This window comes from Montipora capricornis, chromosome 13 (assembly GCF_036669925.1).
Source record: "Montipora capricornis isolate CH-2021 chromosome 13, ASM3666992v2, whole genome shotgun sequence".
Taxonomy (NCBI): Eukaryota; Metazoa; Cnidaria; class Anthozoa; order Scleractinia; family Acroporidae; genus Montipora; species Montipora capricornis.
This window is the reverse complement of record NC_090895.1, coordinates 3,137,754-3,155,253: the sequence shown is the minus strand read 5'-3', so window position 1 is coordinate 3,155,253 and position 17,500 is coordinate 3,137,754. Positions and strand designations below refer to the sequence as shown.

Genomic DNA, 17,500 nt, shown 5'->3' with positions numbered 1-17,500 from the left:
TGACTGCCCCATGTGAGGTTTGCATCAAGAACGTTTAGGATACTTTCTGTATGGGTCAAACAATGATCTATGACCTGTGAAAAAAACCAGCCATATGTTTCAATAAACTGCATAATAGTAACAATAATCATAATAGTGAACTTTATTTAAAGTGCACCTAAACTCAAATATTTTTAATCTACAATGCTGATCTCCCCACCCAAAGAAAACATATTTGACCATTCTTAACTCAAAATTTTGCTTTTTATCTGCCGGGCTAGATGCGCAAAGTTATCAAAACCAGCCGAAATTTGGACCCACGACTGTGATGTCAGAAGCATGGGTCAATTCTCGATTTTACGTCACAAACTGCTTTGCAATGCAAAATTTCTTTGAAAACAGGAATGCAAAGCAGTTTGTGACGTAAAATCCAGAATAGACCCATCCCTCTCACATCACAGTCCTGGGTCAAAATTACTGCTAGTTCTGCCAAGTTTACATCTAAGTGGCTTGCACTGTACAAAAAGAGCGAAATTCTGGGTAATAGTGGTGACATGTGTTTGCTTTGGATGGGAAGATTTATATTAGGAACAAAAAATATTTGGGTTTTGGTGCATTGTAAGTGTTAAGTGTATTTAGTGCTGCACTAATTGGGGACACTGAAAAGAAGTCAAATTAACTTATTTCAAACTGTAGGTTGGTTTTTCAGGAGAAGGGAAAACCAGAGTACTCAGAGAAAAAACCTCTCGGAGCAGAGTAGAGAACCAACAAACTCAACCCACGTGTGATGCCAAGTCTGATAATCGAACCTGGGCCACATTGGTGGGAGGTGAGTGCTCTCATCACAGTGCCATCCCTGTTAAAAAAAGAAAAATAATTGGGTATCCAAAAGTGGAAAAGTGGCCAAATTTACTTTTGGTTAACGATTATTAGACATTAATTATCAAACTGTACTAGTAGCTGAGTATTTTCACTACTATACCCCACCAAAACATTGGCCTACTTTCTGAAGCTCAAGTTGTGTAGGATCTTCCAAAACGTTTACATTTATTATGAGTGAGCAACATGAATGTTTGATCCTTTCCCAGCAAATACGAGTAAATTAACACAGTGATCTGTATTATTGTCTGCTTTCAAAGATTTCTTTCATTTTAATTCAGGAGTCAGGGTGGTGTATTGAAAAAAGGAAACCTCAGATATCAATTCAAGACAAGAAAGATAAAATAATCTTTCAGACTAGGGGAAGTAGACAGTTTACCTGTGGCAAGGCTTTTGGAGAGCAGTAAGAATTACTAGTTACTTATAGGTAGATAAGGTCAATAATACAGTTGATACACAGGCTGGCACATGCTTCGACTATGCAAGTTGTATTTTCATACACTTTACATTCACTGAGACTTCAAGACACCATGAAATTTCGTGTGTTGTCAAGAGAGATGCACTATTAGTTAAGAGTCAAATTAATAATCCATGAGAGGGCATCATGAGCACCATGAGAATGAAGACATGGCACAGATGAACATTAAAGGAAGACATCATGATTAACCAAAAAAAAAAGAAAGTTAATTTGGACAACAGGGATCTCTGATTTATCCACTTGTCAATATTTGTTTCTCATAAGTTTTCTATTCACACCAGTTACCATAGCAACAAAAGAGTAATTCATTTCAACCTGTGGAAGTAGATTCTTTTTTGTCACCTTGCAAGGCACATAAGCGTACATGGAAACGCTGAGACACAAGAACACAAGAGTACATGTTCCTGTACATTCAAACACTGTGGCAAAGTCACCACACAAGAGTTCATGCAAACACTGAGACACAGGTACATAAGAGTAGAAACAAACAATGAGGCACAGGTACACAAGAGTAGATACAAACACCGAGGCACAGGCACACAAGAGTACATACAAACACCAAGGCACAGGACACAAGAGTATAGATACAAACACCACGGTACAGGCACACAAGAGTAGATACAAACACTAAGGCAAAGGCACACAAGTCTGAGTACATACAGACATTGAGGCACAGGCAGACAAGAGTTCTTACATTCACACTGAGGCCGGGGCACACAAGTGATATATACAATATGAGTAGCAGATCTGTGTCACATTTACAAATGTGAGGCAAAGCCAAGAGTTTGTAAATGTGATACAGATTTGATGGAAATGTTGTATATGACCTATTAAAATAATGTCAGCATTTTTAAAAGTGTCAATGTACACTAAGTATTTTTGGTGATTAAAGACATTTTAACAGGGAAATAGAAAGAAATGTTAATGTAAATGAAGAGAAATCTGTATCAGATTTATATGTACAGATATTGAGTGAATTATAGTTAATCTAGGGAGTTACTTATAGTTGATCGGGGGACTCGGTTATGAAACCTTAAAACCTTCAAAAACGAGAAAAATGTTGTCACAATCGATGTTGAATTGACTGTGACAGTGCACAATCGTTTTTTTCACTTTGCACAGGTTTGCAAATTTGTTGTGCATAATCTAATCAGAGGATTTGATTGGTAGACATTTATTTTGTTTTCCCATCATGAATTATTAATGAGTTTCATAATATTGTGCCCTTCTCCATTCCTTTTTGTGTTTAATTTTTTAACATTTGTAATCTTTTTAAAGTTCAAGTACTTTTTGCTATATCTGGGTTGCACTGTTAATATCAGCCAGTTACTGTACGAAAACTTAACTAAACATTTACTGCTCACGTGCCTCGCATCGTTCTTTAATTTTGCACTTGTGTGCGTCATTTTTCTCTGTCACAGATTCAAGTGCTTTGGCAACGCCAAAGACTCTTTTTGGTAAAATTATCGATTGTCCTTGACCTTCTGAAGAATCAAAACAGTCTGGCCAAAGTTTGGTTCATTTGCACGTAGTGGTAAGTTTAAGTCTATTTTATATTTGATGTCACAAATTGACGTTGTGTCTTCAAATTCATTTGTGATTTCAAGTGAGGAATGGACCTATGCATGTCAGTTGCTTGGTCGTGAACCAAACGGGCTCAGCATTTTTCTGCTTCAGAAGGTCAGAGTAATTTGAGAATTTTGCTAAATCGTATTTTTTTTTTTTGCGCAGATTAACACTGACTTTAAGTACTTAAGTAAGTACGAAAACATTTCAGGGGTATTGTGTTCTTTAAAGGAATCCTCCTTTCTTACAACAAATGTCTGTGAACTGGTAGATCTTAGTGTTAAAGAAAATTTGTCGTGCATTCCCTTATGATGTAGTAATTTCTGTTACACGACTTATAAAAGCAATTTTTTCTTCCAACAAATAATGTGCAGCCAAGGATTAGAGTTGATCTCATGACATTTGTTGTAAATATTTTGCGATATTAATCTACGGCGACAAAGATTGGTATGACCTTGGTTGACCTTGACAAAATTTTCCCGCCAGAAAAAATACGGCGTTTAAATTACACATGCGGTAAACAAAATTTGTAATGAATAATGGTTAAGAATAAAACACAAACCGCGGTTGCAAACATTATTTTGTGTTTTATTCGTATTGAAACTCAAATGGCCTAGGTCAAAGAATGTTTGAGAACAATGAATTAGTTGCTAGGAACCAATCGCCGACAATTATGTCAAGATTTGCGCATGCTTCATCAAGCGAATCTTAAAACAATGACGGATGTGATTTGCAGAAATTTGGTTTTATCCAACGAGCTGGAAAAGGTAAATTGAACACCATAACAAAGATTTGTGAGCTGATGTTTAGTCAGCGCGAAGGGCTACACTGTAACGCTCGAAACATCATTTCAGCAGCGCAGTTTCTTTAGAAAGTAACCTTTTCATTCGTTTTGAATTTGCTGAATTTTGCGTGTAAAGGAGAGCAAAAACACGGAAATGATACATTTAAATTTATGGCGGCTTAGCTGCTGAATCAACCCTGCAACGTTTTTGTATAGGAATAACATCTATTTTAAGTAAAGTTTGGAGGGTTCAAGAAGTCAATTCTCTATTTATAGGTGGAGAGAATTTCAGACAGAAATAATTGATTTGTAGGTCCGCAATTCGTGCCTGTATTATGAAGAGGAGAGTAGGATGAAAAACAAATAAAGCTCTTTTGATGTTAAAATAAATTTGTGTTTTGAATTGTTATTGAATAGTCTTAAACGGCTCATTCTCGTTTCTTATGGGTTGGGTGCTGAAAGAAGACACCGCGTTCTTCGAATTCGACGTCGACGTAGCGTTTATTTTAAAGGGACACCTCCGCCGAATAAGGGCCGGACCAGCGGAATGAGAAAATTTGCTCCATCGTTATCAAACCTTTTTACCGCGAAGGGTCGAGCGGTTTTTTGTGGAGAAAGTCCTTGGGATCAATACACGTCGGAGAACGTTTTTAATCAAACGCAATGGTTCGTAACATTCCTACGTTGGAATTATTGTGGGATATGTAAATGTAAATCAAGTAGTCCAACTTACCAGGAAAGTAAGTTGAACGTTCTGCTGATTGCTGCCAACGTTCGTGATTCCTTACACCCAGAGGGGGCCCTCAATGTGAAGAATACCTGTGTCAATGAGCATGCGCAAGGAACCGTTGTCACAATTGAAAATACATATATTTTACCCCTAAAGCATCCTTTCATTGGCGCACACGATCACAGTATTTGAAGCAGCCCTCCGACAAAATAACGAACTTGGTGACCCCCAATTTTTATTGCTGGAAAGTAATTAGCTGGCTAATCGTCATCATCGCTTTCATTTTTTAGTCTCAGAATAAATTAGCTGAGGATTTCTGCTCTTCTAGTGGGGGTGACTACAAACAACCTTACAGCAAATCAAATGATTTTAGGATCTACGAAATTTCATGTAATGAAATGAAAGTTGGAAACATCTTCGCAGTTAGATAAGGAACTTAAACAACAACAAGCAGCAAGCCTGTAAAATCCAGACTCGAACCCCGTGCAATTGCTCTCCTCTGCGCATGCTCTACCAGTTCATACCAGCTGAGAGCTGCTCATTTGCCTCAGTTGCTAATCTAACTGCTATGAACTTTCTAACTTTCATTTCAAACATCAAATATTGGTTTTTCGATGAGTGGGAAAACCCAAAGTAGCGGAGAAAATTCCTCGAAGCAGATAAGAAAAACAAGCTCAACCCGAATTTGACGTTGAGCGCACCCCGCCCCCTACCCCACCCCAGATGCTGGGACACATCGGTAGGTAGAAGGTATGTGTTTCAACAATTTTCCAACTCATCTCCCATGGTGATTATGATGACGACAAGGGTGACAATAGAAGCGACGATGAAGGTAGATTACGAGCCGAGACTCTTTTGCCGTTTAATTGGTCGAGCTCGAGAAGAAGATAGGCATGAGAAAAAAATGGCCGCGCGAAATCTGGATTCGAGGAGGAGCGAGCGAAAAGAGGTTGAGTCCAGATTTCGCGCGCCCATTTTCTCTCGTGCACGTGCGTAGAAGGCACATGTTTCATCAACTTGCCAACCCATCTTCCTTTGTGATTACAATGACGACGAGGGTGACAATAAAAACGACGATGAAGGAACCGTGCTCATCAAATACAAATTTCCCCTTTTTTTGAAAACTTAAAAAAAAATTATTTTCTCCTCGAAGAGATGAGTGCTTTCTTGGAAATCCTTTGCTGTATGGACCTACTTTAATTAAGAAGTCCAATAAGTTGTTTGCCTTTCTTTAGACAGAGGTGACAACGGCGTGGACGGGCAAAGGAAGCCAATGAGGGATCTTTCGTTTTCGTCCACCAACATGGTGCTGATGACGTAACCTGAAATTAAACCCCGCCTATATATGCGGTTTTCTGCATACTATGGCTTGGAAATTCTATTCAAAGCATACAAAGGGTTTAGACAAGAGATGAAATGTAAAAAAAAAATTCAATGACTTAGTTTCGCTTCAAAAGCATGAAGTCACTGGTAGCGGTGTATAAACCCTTGTTAAGGTGTTCTGCATTGCGCGACCCTACTGCGCATAATTTATTACGTCATTGGCGCGCGCGCGTACATTGATAAAATGGCGGATTTTCATTGACGCCAAGCGAAATCTGTCAAGGAATGGCTATTTTCTCCTGAGCAAGCACTTTGATTTCCCCCACCGCTCTCCCCCCACCCCCCCCCCCCTTCCTTTTAATGGTGTTATGTACTCGTAATAGGTACACGGAAAACATATTTTAAAGAGAAAAAAAGTTGGAGAGTCGAAGTTGTAGTATTTATACAAAAATGACGTGAAACTGCATTTGGCGCCAGACACTTGAGTGTGAGGTGATGATGCAGCTGTCAAATTTTCTTACAATTTCTTTGCAAGATCGAGCAATTTGAAATCACTTTACTAAAGATTTTAGCCTGGACAAACAAGTAGGCTCAAGTTTTTAGTAATATTCAGTTGCTATTGCAAAAAAAGAACAATGACTAAAGAGAATGTCAGTTGTAGGGTCTTGTTTTGTATTTTTTTAAATAATCATTTCATCTTGAAACTTCGGCAATTTTCACGAAATCCGAGCATTTGATAAGTTCACGCTTGTCTTCTGCACGGACTTTTGCTAAAAACCTCAACGTGCACGTGAAGCGTGCAGCGCATTTTTAAAGCGTTTTCTTGTTTTGCGGCGTTGTCGTTACAATTTTGATTACAAAAACACTCGTCACAAAGATTCTTTCCCGTTCTAATCCTGCGTTACTCTTGCATGAAAAATCATAAAATAATATGGTCGACGCAATATTACAATTTGCATTCAGACGACAAGATTTTGAAGGGACGCCAAATTAGCAACACTAGCACTGATTTTCCTCGTGTAGATGTTGCAAACATGAGGTTACACGCGGCACACTTTGTTGTCACTTCGATGGGTCATTGGAATTCATGCCTTCTAGCCAATCAGCGAGCTTCGTGGACGAAATAAATTGAAGCCCAATTTGGAGAGTCATCGCTTCGCCTTCGGGCAAACAGCTTATTGCCTTTGCCGAGGAAGTTTATCGAGGTATCGTTGCTGGAGGAAGAAGTGATCTTGACGAATATGACGCTGCGTTCCAGACACAAGGACTACTTCGGAGAAGACAAATTTAAAGGCGGAACATAGTAAAGGTGAAGTATGTGCGTGCAGAAACAAATGCGCGGCGCACAAAGTTATCACACTTAAGTGGGACACCTGTTTTCTTTTTTAATGCATTTCTCTTGAGAATTAGCTCTCGTTAAGTAAATTTTGCCGTGGAAGGGTCGAGGTTTTCTAATTTCAGTCTATATTATATGCCTTCATAGCTCTCCATTATCTACAATGTCTTCTAAAAAGAAACCCTCAAATCTTGGCAACCAAAGTACTTGTTTAGAAAGTTCCAAAATACTACTTTCCAAATTTCTAAGCAGGTTTTTTTACGAGAATAAAGCGAATGTCATCGATAACAGACGCAGCGGACAAACATGTATAATAGACCTTATTCATAAATGGCGGCCAATTTATAATTCTTTTGTCGAAGTGGAAATTAGCCTACAAGCCTCGATACCATACAGTGAATTGAAAAGAATTCTTGCTCTAAAATGAGGCTTGGTAGGCTAATTTGCACGTGGACAAAAGAATTATAAATGTGACGGGCCATTTATGAATAAGGTCTATTGTCGTTGCGCTTTTCAAACTAGCAAACAACTTCTCTCCGCACAGCGTGAGTGAGCCGCGGCGGATCAAGCGACTTAGATCTTGCAGTCGTGGAAAAATTCTTTAAACCTCGTTTCATCTCGTTTCTCAAAGATTGAACGCGGTGGAAATTGTGACTCCAAAGTTCATGTTATTACTTTCTTTGTAGTAATTTAAAAGTGTACAAGCTTGTCACATTTTCGTTGATACAATTTGATGTCCTTCATTCATATATTCCCTAAAATATCGCCTGCAGCCAGATTGCAAACAGATAAAGTCCGGTCTTACCCACTCTGAGTTCGGCGGACAAACCAAATCCTAGGATAACGTTCGGAAACGTCGTAGTTGTAATCTATTACAAGAACCTAAGACTTTCAATTTGAACTTTTGTTTCGCACTCCTTTCAATTACTTCAAATACAGAAATGTTTATACTCAAAATTTTGAGGTGTGGCACGTTGCATTGAGTTAAAATCCATCTTTAAAAAGCGCTTGGAAACTCCTCATTTTGCGATGTCTTTGTCCAAGTCTCTATCATTAGGTACGCGAATGAAAAAGAGTGAAGGCAAATAAGGTCTACGCACATATGACAATATAATATCCATTTAACGCATGAGCCTCCACCCAGTCACCACGCCCCTGAATTACCTAAGAACATTGTCACCTTCCCCTCCCCTCCCTTGGTTTTTTCTTGTCTTATTCCTATTTCACCCACACATCCGTTTCCCTCCCCATTTCTATTTTTCCTTTGCTCAACGAGTCCACATATTTTATTATTATCAATACGCGCGGCCAAATGACAAACTACCCTCTGTAAAACGCGCCTTTTTGCGGGCCAAACGGGAAATGTGCGGGCTGAAAATACATTTGCCGCCCTGATACTGATTGGCTGCAGAGATGTCAAACAACCTCGCTCGGCCAATGAGATTGTCCTATTTTAGTGCGAGGATAACTTCTACATTTGGTTTAAAACCCGCACTTGAAATATATTCATTCCTTTCATTCTCACAACCTTTTTTGTTTGTATACATTGATGGACATTTCCATACCATAATTTCATCCTACATCTCTGTTAAACAATTTTTTTCTTATTAAATGAATTGATACGATTTGGTCTTGTGTATTCATAATAATGATAATCAAATGACTTTTGTCAGGCATATAGTTATTTGGGTCCCTCAGTAGCATCATTTGCACACTCGCTCCGCTCGGGGGCAAATGATGCTACTCGGGCCTCAAATAAACTACATGTCTTCCCAAAACTCATGTGATGTCCTATTCATAATCGTCATAACAACCTTGCAATTTACTTTTTTACCCTAAAGAGTGTCCTTATCAATAAGACTTCATGAGGTCATGTAATTCCTTTGCACTGCGGCTCCTGTCATGTAAACCGATTGTTTTCATGAGGTCATGTCTAATCCCTCCCCCTTAGTTAAATTTAGATTGCCTGTTCATGAGGCACTCACGATTTCCCAAATTGGAATTTGGCAAAAATAGTCTTGATATAGAGGTTTTGCACGGCAGCCATGTTGCTTGGCAGGAACAATGAAAATCTTTTGCATTAGAATGAACATTTGTTCCCATAGGCAAAAGAATCCATTGTTCCTGTCATGCAACATGGCTGCCGTGCAAAACCTCTATACCCTTTCTCGAACCGGTCTGTGACTTTAGCTTTAGTATCATGAGCGAACTATACTATTTAATTCCAGTATTCATTTATTAGGCCTCGTTTTTAAGCCATCTACGATCCCTGATATAGAACCAGCCAATTGGTACCCGAGGGCCTTGAGTACTCAGATACATCTTTCGATTAGATAACGCATCAACTACTATCGCTTCATCTTTGGAGCAAACCATGAATACTTTAAACTGAACTAAAGCTGAATTCGTATGTAATCCATTTGGAACATCTTCCCGCACACATTTTAGACTTACAGAACTCGAAGCGTAAGGGCTTTCCTCATCCCGTAAAAATGATCATTGTATTTGAATTGTCCGTAATGCAAATGACCTCAATATTTCTATACCGTCCACCAACGGTATCTGTCCATCTCACAACTAAGCAATATAAAAATCATGGAGAATGCAGTACACCTTACCTGACCATATCTAACGTATTATCTGTTTTTTGTGTGAAGTTTCGCGTAGTATTTTAACTAATTTTCCTTCCCATTACAACTAGTGAAGACCACGGCAATCATCAGAGAAATTTATCGAAAGGAAAGATTATTCCCTATAGTGTGAGAATTTTTGTGCGACCCGCCTGGTAAAAAAACAGTAACTCTGCAACTGTACACTAACAAACCGTAGATTACTTTTCCATTTTGATATTATCAGTCCTCTTTATTTTCAAGTTTTAGCCGCTTTTCCTCATCTACAAACCAGTATATGGACTACTGAAATACCAGTAATTGCCTTGGAAACCGTAAGTACTCTTTTTGGTGTATACTAGCTTTAATGAATACCATAATTAATATTCACCCTGAACTTCTTTATTCTTAATTGTAGCTGGAAGCATTACAAGAACTTCTAATTCCACACCTTTTACTAGAGACAGAACTGTAAGTTCTTTTTAACAGCCTTGCTTAATTTCAGGGCCTCCATTTTTACATTCATTTTCGATTTCCGTCATTCTTTGTAAAAATAAAACCGATTTAGAAGAATTTTAAAAGATTACTTTATCACATCATTTCAATGTACTTAAAAAAAAACACTTGCAGTTCGATAAAGAATGGTACGTTTATCCTCTTAATATTGTCACACCTCCCTTTATTTTGAAATTTTACCCGTATTTACTTTAAAACCAGTACATAGACAACTAAAACGCTCATAAGTGCCACGGAAACTGTAAGTACTCCGCCTTTCGTTTACATTACGAATTAAAAAATATGCCTTGTATAATATCCACGCTGAACACTTTTCCTTTTGTCAGTAGGTTGGAGGCACATTGCAAGAAATTCAAATACTACGCCGATATTGCTGACTGCCAACATCAAACCGTAAGTACTTTTGTGACACTATTCATCCTCAAAATATGGCAAAATGTATCCTGTAATTCAAATCATTATCAGGTACGTTCTTTTTCCCAAAGAACAGTCAATGCCCTTCTCCACTACTAAAAATAATGAGCTTTCATAGCATCACTCACCCGTCATTTTTCTGTGCTTCCGCGGCCCATAAACTGACAATTTCCTTCACCTGTACCTATGCAGGTGAACCAACCGCTCGGAACACCCTAATTAGAACCCCTTAATACTGCTCAGTAGACCTTTTTTAAACAAAACCATCGCATACTAGTGAAAAGCGCAACAAGCCACCCACTTTTCCGAAATTTCACTCGGTAATTTCAACATTGCAAAACATTTATTCCGCATACCATTAACTAAATGAGGTGGTTTGTAAGGGCCATCAATAGTTCAGAAAAAAAATTTCATAATGACACTTAGTAGTAACTGTCAATTGACACTTATAAGTACCAATTGACAAGTGTCAATTGCTACTTATAAGTGTGAATTGCCAGTTACTATCGTTGACAGCTGGAAGTGTAAATGCCAGTTATAAGTGTCAATTGACAGTTACTAAGTGTCATTATGAAATTTTTTTTCTCAACTATTGATGGCCCTTACAAGCCACCGTAACTAAATGATAAATAAACAAAAATAAATAAACGTGAAAGTGAATTAATAAACCATAAAAATAATTTTTAAAAAATTTTAAATTTGACTTTATCAAATTCTTGTACGCTCACTGGCTTTTTCTCTTGTCTGTCTATTACTTTTTGATATTCTTCTCAATATCTCTCCCCCAACCACAGTCATTTAAATACATTCCATTCTTGACCAAGTTCTTAAATAACTGACAACAATAGTCGAATCCCGATTCGAAGCTCGACTCCCTAAATACAGGTAGAAATCATCTGAACAAACCCAGTTCTAGCTCGTGTAGTATTGCACCATATATCATCAGACACTTACACCAGGCCCAATATCCCACATCACTAATAGACCTTTTCATTATAGCTATGTTACCATAACTTGCAGCTTGCAACAAAACTGAGAGATTGCATTTAGAGATCTCCAAAGCGTAAATATCATTAATAGCTTTTACGTACTTAAATTACTCGTAGAGTTGGATAATAGTACTTTATCATGTTTCATAATGTTAGCCCTATCTAGTTTCATTTTTTTAGCCGTATTCACTCGACCAGTCTACAGACCAGAAACGCCAGTAATTACCACAGAAACCGTAAGTACATTTTTCGTTTTCACTAGCCTAAAACTAATGCCCTATATAATATTCACATTGATCTTTCTTCTTCTCGCCCTTACTTTCAACAGTAAAATCTTACAGTCATTTTGAGACTACCGACATCAAACTGCATGTAACTACGTCTTTTGATACTCGTCATCCGAAAAATACCTTTTTAATTATGTCCTGTTATTCGCTTCATTTTCAGACACGTCTTGTCCGCAGCAGACGATGGAATGTGCATGGTTCTTCACTTGTCACACCCACCACTAACGTCCGCACAGTACGTTCCTCTTCATAGCCTTATCTCTTCTAACCTTATTGGAGTTTAGCCACGTCTCTTATGTTATTACAATTGATGCAATTTAAGCATTCCCTCAAATATCGCGCTACTTTTCCGACTAATCAACAATCCACCTATTTTCAAACAATAAATGAACTCTATTTCCCAAAAATTAACAATGTCTCTTTCTCTATTCCGCACACTACCCACTCATAATATTTAAGAAAAAAAAATTAAAAATATAAAGTAAAAAGATAAATTAAAAAGAAATAACTATGAAACTAATTTTAAAGAAACTACTTGTCACATTTCATCTACACTGCCTAATTTAGTCGTCAGTGCAGGATCTTTCCCATCACTTTGGCGAATGTCCAGGAGACGAGACCGTTTACACCCTAGATCATCACAGATTTCCAAAACCACTAATACACCTTGTTTTACAACTTCTTTATTATAATTTCAGTTTTCCAAGAAGTTTGCGGTGAAAAGATCTCTTAACCGTAAGTATATCATTAATTAATAGCCTTTACTTATTTAAATCACCAGTAGAATTCTATAATAAAAAGTCCTTAACACGGAAATGTTGTCCCACTTTTTTTTTCTTCTAAAGGCGTATCCATTCCACAATCAGTGTATAGACATTTTAAAACGCTAGTAATTGCCATGGAAACCGAAAGTACTTTTTTAAAAATCTTCAATACCCTTAATTACACACCCTATAATAATATTCACACTTGACTTCTCATGTTATTTCTACCAAGATCTAAACCCTCATTACAAGAAATTCAAATCCTTCGCCATTATTGGAAACTTCCAACATCAAACTGTAAGTACTTGTTTGTGCATCCACAATGTGTCAAATTTTTCCGTACATTTTCCAGATAACTCTTCTCCGCAGAAGACTATGAATTTGGTTCTCCAGTTGCCACGTCCCCTAGTATCTTCCACACAGTAAGTTCTTTTCATACCAGAGTTCTAGCTATTATTGCACCCTGGATCATTAGAAATTTAGCAAACTACTTTGTTTATTTATTTTTGTTTACTTTATTAGTCCCTGTTTAGTGGACATTTCTGAAAAAACTACATCACTTATTATTACAGTTTACAACCTTTCGAGGAAACTTGTAACAAAACTGACAGAGTCAATTTCAAGATCTCCTAACCGTAAGTACACGATTTCATACCCTTTGCAAAGTATGATGTATTTCATCCTCCTTAATTAGGTCCGTTTAACGTCGGAATCATTTCAGGGCTGTCATTAAGGGCCGGGGGACGGGGATTTACCCCTTGTATTTTGAGGTATATCCCCGGCTACTTTGATATAAAACGAGCATCTTGACTTGACTACAGCAACTCGAATCCCCTGCTATTTTTTTGTATTTCCCCACCTACATCAAGAATTAGTGACAGCCCTGCATTCTCACGTTCCCATTTCGTTTTCAAACACATCTACTGCCACAAAGACATCATGGAAAGATTTGAGGTTTCATAACGTTCACATGGTAAGTACGATCAGAACATGTCAACTACAAATTCAGATATTTATTGTATATCAGAAATCCATTTAAAAAAGAGTTAACTCGCTGAGTGCGGACTTCTAATAGAGAACCAGATGGAAGTAAACGTAAGTACATCATTCGCGACTTTTTATTTAACCTAAAAATCATTTCTTAAGGACAAAGAGAATAGATGACGACCAAATGCAAGTAAGACAAAAACCACCCCAACTCCCAGGTAGAATTTAAATCTACGACCCCTATATAGACTTGAATGTTATCTAAGAAAACTTAACACTCATCCTGTTGTTTGATACGATCAAAATCCATAACTTTTTTTCAACTTCAACCAAGATTTTGGACATACTTTCCTTTAAAATAACACGGTTCTGAATAACTACTGCCATTTTTTTTTTGTCCATTAACGATCTACATCTATCTTCAAAAAATATCTATTCTCAAAACAGCAGTTTCCAAAACGTCAGCCCCCATGAAACCTCCACGCGGCATTCGCCATTTTAATTCAACAGTGTTTTTTTTTCTTCAAAACCATTACAATTTGATAAAACATTTCTTTTACCGTGACAAAACAAGAACAAACACACATAGTTATTAACATTATTTATTGCTTCTCGGCACCACGTAAAAACTTTCTGACGGCCATTGCAAATAGCACGAGGGTGCTAACACACCGCTAAATAAGCGCTGACAGGCCTGTAACGACAGGCCATAATTATGACCTCGCATTATTTTTCCGACAGTCTTCGCGAACCATTGAATTTTTTTTTCGTCTTCTTTTTGGCAAGTGAATCACGCCATTTTAGTCATCGTCGTGTTTAAAATCATTGAAACCCTTTTTATGATATTTCTCTCATTACCTATCCCAACCCCACTTCTTACCTTGAATATCCTAACACCATGATTTGAGAACATACATTTCCCCTTGCTACCTCCCACCAGTCTACCCATCTCGACCCTACTCTCTCAAATCAGACTAAGACGCTATACTTTAGTGGAAACTCAATTCCCTTTCAATTTTATTCATGAAGACATTTCACCTAAAATGCCCCTCTCAACCACCCCCTGCCTCCCCCCCCCCCACCCCACCCCTCTCAAAATTATTTCTCACCCAAACCCTTTTCCTTTCATTAGCCCCCAATTGGGCGAGTCGGAAATATCATGTTCCTTCGTTGTGTTGACAAGCATGCCCCCTTGCGTAATAAACGTGTTCGCCCTTGCAAATCTCCTTGGATTACTTCGCAACTCAAAAAGCGCTTGCATGCAAGAGATATTCTTAAGTTAAAAGCCACTCGTTCTGGTAATGCGGAGGACTGGCGTAAATTCAAAAAACTTCGCAATGTAGTAAACAATGAAATCAAACGTGCGAAAGAATGTCACTATAAGCATGCCCTCAATGAGTACCAAGGTGATACACGTAACACTTGGCGGATTGTCAATGAGCTTATGTCTAGGAAATCACACAAATGTGTCATAAGCGAACTTAAGCTCCCCTGTGGCAATTCTATTTATGATTCTCATGAGTTGTCTAACGCCTTTAATGATCATTTTTCTTCCATTGGGCCTAAGTTAGCAAATGATATTCACGCCAATGAAGACAATTCTTCTCATTTGGATTATTTAGCTGACACTGGTCACTGCACATTCGAACTAAAACCGACCAGCGTCTCTAAGGTTCTTCTTCTTTTATCCAGATTATGTGAGTCAAAATCTACTGGTTTGGACAGAATATCTGCAAAACTCTTGCGCGAATGTGCTGACTTAATAGCCGAATCACTCTGTACTATCTTTAATCATTCTACTGTTTCTGGAATTTTCCCTGATGAATGGAAACTTTCGAAAGTCATCCCCTTGTTCAAACAGGGTAATCGTTCAGATCTAAATAATTACCGCCCAATTTCAGTAATTCCAGTTGTAGCTAAAGTCTTTGAGAGAATTTTGGATGATCATTCAAAATGCTCAAAAAAAATCCCACTGTTCCTTTGCGGCGGAAAAAAAAGATTTCGGAGAACGTAGTCTATAATCTTAGACTCTTTAAGACACGTTCCTCTATCTGTAACTAAGTGGTTTAAGTAACACTTTTGTCAAATGAAACGTTCAGTTTTTACTCATGTTTGTTTATTTTTCAGCTCTTAACTACATGGCCTCATCTCTTCCTCACACATCGCATCAATTCAAGAATCAGGGACTTAAACGAGACCAATGGATGACCTGAGTTTCTTTATCATCAAGTAAGTCCTAACCTTATTCTCCAAATTAACTTAACGGCGCTTTGATGATATAAAACATTACATCTAATCTCGAATCACAGGTAAGCGTCATGAAACAAGACATTTAAGATCATTTAATATCACCCATACTCATTTATTACATGTACTTTACAACACTAACGCCCAGAACTGTTTAGGTGAAGCAGATCACGCAGGGAAAGAGCACAACTTTCAACTCCAGTAATGATTACTTCAAAGCATAATTTATAAAATTACTAAGGATTGTGTTTTAAAATCTTCGAGATCGGTGATGCCTTTGAATACCATTACCTAACCTAATTTAATCCCAGTTTGAAGCAGGTGTTCATGACAACATATACACGGACGATTCTAGGCAACACACCGTAAGTACCTTTTTTTTTTCATTTTTTTTTTTTTGTAATGCTCATTCAGTCCAGTCTTGTTTTCCACGACTTGTTCCTTTTTAAATGAACAATTTATTACTTTAGTTTAGTTTTGCATATAGGCGACCCAAGTTTCGTTGCAACATAGCAGCCGGAAAAGTAATCGTGAATTGACCAACGTAAGTACAATCCCTAAACGTTTTTCATTAAAAAAAAATATTCATCTCGCAAGGCAAATGCACTTATGAAATTTGAATTTTCTAACACACATGTAAACCCATTTTTGAGCAGAATCCTCGGTGTTGGTGGGTAGCAAGTTTAATTTGCAGCTGGCATACACCTAAGAAGAAGAAGTCGGACATCATCGCATTTAAAAATCGTAAGTACAATTGCCAGGTGCCACAGTTCTAACGATTTTTTAAACATTTCTTGTCTGAGACGTTCTAATCTCCACCTGACATTAATGGGTGCTAACAATTGTGATCCCAGTTAGCACACAGTTAAACGAAAAGTAAGCACCTTTCTTACATTAACTTTTTTAAATATACGTATTCAAAACACTAATGTTATATCAGCAAAATTTTATATTTATTTAAGCACTTTTTTTTCAGCTGTAAACATGCAAACAGATACAACAAATGGGAAGCAAGACCTTTCAAAGCAAACTTCACGACTGGTTTCGTTCATATTTACAGGGGCGCAAGCAACAGGTTACAGTTCTCGGAGCTACTTCCCGAGAATTGCCGGTTACATCCGGGGTACCGCAAGGGTCCCTATTAGGACCGATATTGTTTCTGCTGTTTGTGGACGATCTACCAAACGCTGTTAAAACATCGAGAGTTGCCTGTTACGCCGATGATACCAAGATTTTCAAGAGTATTGATTCCATCACAGACTGTAACGCCTTGCAATCTGACCTTAACGATCTTGTCAGTTGGTCTGAATCATCCGGGCTCATATTTAATCAGTCCAAGTGCAAATACCAGTGCATCACCCCAAAAAAATCACCTGTACAGCCCTACCTATACTATCAAGAAACGCCTTTGGAATCTTGCGATACAGAGAAAGACCTCGGTGTGTGGGTGTCAAGCAACCTCACCTCGGACAAACAAGTAACTGAACAGTGTGCGAAAGCCAACAAACTCCTTGGGTTTGTGCGTCGAGTTTCTAGGTACATCCAAAGCACCCAAACGCGTCGCACACTCTACCTTTCTATCGTCCGATGCCATCTCGGCTACGCAACCCAA

At 38.0% G+C, this 17,500-nt stretch overlaps 1 long non-coding RNA gene across 1 annotated transcript in view; it reads right to left on the bottom strand.

Annotated features, from left to right (window-relative positions):
• LOC138028797 (uncharacterized) overlaps positions 1–17,500 on the bottom strand; it is a 28,214-nt gene that overhangs the window by 1,616 nt on the left and 9,098 nt on the right. Inside the window, exons 2-3 of the long non-coding RNA XR_011127724.1 lie at positions 4,420–4,505; positions 1–835 (exon numbers count right to left, since the gene is read on the bottom strand). The exon at positions 1–835 is cut by the window's left edge and continues 1,616 nt beyond it. This is a non-coding gene — a long non-coding RNA (uncharacterized lncRNA). The remainder of the gene's footprint in view (positions 836–4,419; positions 4,506–17,500) is intronic.